The sequence below is a fragment of the Convolutriloba macropyga genome, unplaced genomic scaffold (assembly GCF_964194025.1).
Source record: "Convolutriloba macropyga unplaced genomic scaffold, txConMacr16.3 SCAFFOLD_1663, whole genome shotgun sequence".
Classification (NCBI taxonomy): Eukaryota; Metazoa; Xenacoelomorpha; order Acoela; family Convolutidae; genus Convolutriloba; species Convolutriloba macropyga.
The window spans coordinates 32,501-37,436 of record NW_027451037.1 but is presented as its reverse complement, the minus strand read 5'-3'; the positions used below and the strand labels follow the sequence as shown (position 1 = coordinate 37,436).

General features: G+C 33.5%; 1 long non-coding RNA gene across 1 annotated transcript in view; it reads left to right on the top strand.

The window, feature by feature from the left end:
- Nucleotides 1–2,400: 2,400 nt before the first annotated feature.
- Nucleotides 2,401–4,936, top strand: part of LOC142356363 (uncharacterized) — a 24,365-nt gene continuing 21,829 nt past the window's right edge. Inside the window, exon 1 of the long non-coding RNA XR_012761402.1 lies at nt 2,401–2,628. This is a non-coding gene — a long non-coding RNA (uncharacterized LOC142356363). The remainder of the gene's footprint in view (nt 2,629–4,936) is intronic.

The following is a 4,936-nucleotide window of genomic DNA, read 5'->3' as shown; positions in this document are numbered from 1 at the left end:
TTTGTAGCCAAGGTCAGTTCGCATTTCTGGCTTGTTTTTTGAAGCAGCAATTAAAAGGGGAACATTGTTTCTGGTAGTTGCAGCAACAAAAAATTTTCACAAAAAGGCGGTCCATTCAGTTAACCCGACTAATCCATTTGTACAAGCAAATAGTCCACAAAAAAGTCAACTTATTTGATAAGAGCTTTTTTTCAGCCAAAAAATCCCGAAAAGTTTGTTTTTGAGATGTGGGAACCTACAGGCTTTTTTTTAAAAAAAAGTTGAATGGGAATATAGAATTAAGGACAGAGAGAACACTTGCTACGAAAAGAAATTGGTGGGCTCTGAAAATCAAAAGGATGATGTTGGTGAGTTAGGAACAAGTTTGTCTTATCTAATATGTAATTAGAGGCATTAAGCAGTTGATTATAAAATTTTCCTCATGAAAAACGCCGCCGAAATTGCCAAAAGTTCTAACTATTCTAAAAGCCAGTGTTCATTTTTGACGTTTTAAGAATTTCGTATTCAAAACATGATAAATTTGAATTCTATAATGATTAACTGTCGCCGACCTCAGATAAAAATCAAATAGAAGAAAAAATTACTGCAAAAGGACAAAATTGTTTTTTTTTCACCACCTTCACTTAAATATATATGACAACCGATTTCTGAGGGTTAACTGTGCACTTCCAGCACAATAACTGAGCTGAGTTTTTTCAGATAAAAACTACAAACATTTTTTTCAGGTACAGAATTTCATGATTTTTTATTTTTCTTGATCAGCCCCTTTCAATTTTTCAGACATTTTGGAATGCACACGGATCGTATAAGGTGAAACAGAACCAACTCAATCGCAATTTTTTTGATCTTAGGAAAGATCGAGATGAGCGGATGAGTTATTGCAATCGCAGCTGCTAGAGAACTTCTTTTTTCTCTGCGAATGATAAAAGCGCGGATCAGCAGGTCTCGGAAATTCATGTTTTCAATCATCCTGTTTCAATATTAAGCGGTGAAATTACATATTCTAGCGGTGAATTGTAGTGAATTCTTGTGAGACGACCGCTTACTTTAGCGGTGAACTTACATAATTTCGCCGCATTCACCGCATTTCACCGCAAAATTATGTACGAAAATTGCGGTAGAAAAACTAACTTTTCACCGCTTATCTTACACATTTTCAAATTGTTTCTCGGCTCGGGTTGCAATCGTAAGCTTCAATATGTAGCCTCAAAACTGATAAAATGGTAACCATCTAATTTTTCAACATCTTGCAAGATAAGCGTCATTTGCAATAATCTTGCAAGATCTTGCAAGATAAGCGTCATTTGCAATAATCTTGCAAGATCTTGCAAGATAAGCGTCATTTGTAAGAATCTTGCAAGATCTTCCAAGATAAGCGTCATTTGCAAGAATCATGCAAGATCTTGCAAGATAAGCGTCATTTGCAATAATCTTGCAAGATCTTGCAAGATAAGCGTCATTTGCAATAATCTTGCAAGATCTTGCAAGATAAGCGTCATTTGTAAGAATCTTGCAAGATCTTCCAAGATAAGCGTCATTTGCAAGAATCATGCAAGATCTTGCAAGATAAGCGTCATTTGCAAGAATCATGCAAGATCTTCCAAGATAAGCGTCGGAGTTCAACTAGGGTCATGCACCAGAAACGTTTGAACGTTTGCTCCAGAAAAACGTGGGCTATAAAACTGTGTCCCATATATAATGCTTAATGCTCAAATAATGGTTTTCAAGATTTTATTTTAGGCTTTGGTGGCTCTAATTTCATCGATTTTAAATGCATACCTGACTGGCTGTTTTCTACTCGAACCGGACCTAAGAGAGCTTCAGAACTACCCTATATTTCTTCTGACCCTGACTGATTTTCTAGTAACAACCGTGGGTTCTTTGGGGCTTTTCTTCACCCGATATTTTGTTGTTCACCACCCTTCAAACTATTACAAAAACTTTAATTCTGAAGGATTCACTTTTTTCAACAAAACTCGCTACCAAATTCAACAGCTTATTCAGAGATGGATAACCGAAAACGTGTCTCCTTTTTGGTTCAGTTGCCTTCCGAATTTTGCAATGAGACGACTGAATGAGTACGGATTTGGTTTATGCTCCCTTCTCCTCGCTTATGACAGATACGTGTCAATTTGCAAACCAACAGAAAAAAATACTCTGTTGAGTTCTCACAGACGAAAAAAACTCTACTCTACAGCAACTGTTATTATTTTTCTGTCTATTACAATTGACGCAGTCCATAGTTATATGAGACAACAGTGGAACTGTGGATCAGCCCTGATATTGGACAATAATGCACACCCAATAGCTACTTTTTCCATGAATGCTCTTTTATCTCTCCTGTATTCTTTCATTCCTGCTATTTTTTGCTTCAAAATGTACTGGGATATTGGATGGGTGTTGCTCAGCCGCGACAGGAAAATTGGGCGCAACCTGAACTTGGTTCTCAGTTTTGCTACTATATGTTGTGTCTGGGTACTGTGTTTGCTTTCAACATTTTGCTGGAACCTTTATGTTTGGATTGTTGACATGACTGTTTATCCAAAACTGAAGAAACTTACTTACCCCCTAATGTTGAACTCGGATCAGCGAAGTATTATATACCAACTTTCGGCGATATCTTCTCTCGTAAACCCTTTTTTAATTTTGATTTGCCAAAAGGACTATCGAACTCCTTTCAAAAAACAACTTAAGAAAATACGCGAAAAACGGAAAATTTTTTTTGGACGATCGTAAAAGAACTAATTAATCCTGATAGTATGCGGAACAAAAGAGGTCAACCCAAAAATCTGATGTGATTTTTACGATAAAGAATGCTTCTTAGAGCTAAAATGGTGGGCAAATCTTGCACCCAAAAAGTTTTATCTCCAGCATGCAATTTGCACCATCTAACACTGTACTGTAGTAATGGTGATATGGGCTTACACAGCCAGGGGAGTGGAGACGTGTAATTTCTATAGTTCTGATTTATGCTCATCATAACCATTTTTTACAACATACCAACAATTTTTTAAGTATTTCACCAGGTGTAAGGTAAAACCTAACACATCACCATTAAAATCATTTGGTCTATCAAGCTCATCTTTATTAATAAATTCAATTTTTTTCTATTCTATTGTTTGTACAAATTTGTTTCAAAACATTTGTTGGAATATTAGCTATCATAATACCAGGTGGTTCAATTAGATTAAATGTATGTAATATATCACTACCTTTACCATTATCTTTAATACAAGATATAGTATAACAGTAAAAATTAGTTGTATTAAAACCCATTATATCAACTATCTTAGTGTGTTTAACTGTTGAATAGTTTTTTTCAAATCCTAGTACTGAAACTATTGAAATATCAACATCAAAGTTAACATAACTGCCAACATCCAACTTATATTGCATTGTCTTCTTATCAGCTTCTATTATAACATTACCATCAGTTTGTTCTTTTTTAATATTTGATATATCAGATGTCTCATAAGAAATTGGTGGTATAATAATTAACTTTGAGATTGCATCTACATGATGCATGTTGGGGGTTCTGTTAACTTTGATTTTGATAGTTCAATAGCATCATTACTAGATTTTAAGAAAAAAAACTGTTCAACAGTTAAATTCAAAGCAAATAAGATAATTGATGTAATGGATTTTAATACAATTAACATTCAGTGAAAAATTATATCTGGTATTAAAGATATTGGTAAAGATAGTAAAAAATTTAGTTTTAAAGATTTAATTTCTAAAAAAAAAGAATTTGTAGAAATAATACGTCTCCCCGTGGCCTTGTAATCCCATGTCACCATTACGGACTATCCTACATAATTTCATCGCATTATTGGTCAATCTGAAATATTATACATACTGCGGGCAACGAATGGACCACATACACTGGGCTCCAATGAAGCATAGACTGAGCTTTTGCTTGGATTTTTAGAAATTTTGTGCTCCTAATAAATGATAGGTTAATCGTTAATGTTGTTTTGCGATTCTTTTTGTTATGTAGCAGTTGCGATATGGTCTTGCAGGGCCAGTGTGGGGGAGACGTATACTTTCTAAAATTTAGGGATTTCTTCAGTTTTTCAAATATGATAAATTTATTGAAATCATACAAACATAAACTTACCATGCTTTTATGATTCACCTAAAATTTTAGTACTAAGATAACAAAGATGTATTTAATGCAAAGAAAAATATGTTCACACAGAAAAGAACTAGAGGCCCCTATAACCATTACAATCTAACACTTACTATACTAATGGTGATCTCGGCCTACTGGAGAGAGACGTATAATTTCGAAAATTCCAGTCTTTACACATTATAAACAATTTTTAATGATTTCACCAATTTCTCAAAATATGATGAAATTATAGAAAATGAACAAACATAAGTTTAACATGGTGATGCAAGTCATTTAAAACTTTAATAATTAGATAAAAACGATGTTTTTAATGCAAAGAAAAATTTGTTAAAACAGAAAAAAACTAGATTTCCGGATAAACATTTTTCACTAACACTGAACTATATTAATGGTGATCTGGGCTTACAGGGCCAAAAAAAGGAGTGACGTATATATTCTAAAATTCCAATTTTCACACGACTTAACAAAATTTTAACAAACTCAACAGAATTGTAACATGCTTATGGATGAAAAAATTTAATTATTAAGATAACAAGGTTGTTCGTATAGCAAAACAAATGTTAACACAGAAAAAACTAGGTGTGCACTTGTTTCACCTAAGGCACCAAAAACTGAACGTCACAGCAGTTAAACTGTTTTAGCAATTTTTGTATCTAAACCAAAAAGAGTTAGCTTTATTTTCAACCAAGCACTTGTTTCCTGTAAAAAATGAAGTTGCAAAAAACACCTGAAAACTTTGAAGATAAAATAGTTTTGAAAATAAATTCGAGAGTTTTTTTTATACTCTTACGTAAAACTCTAAAA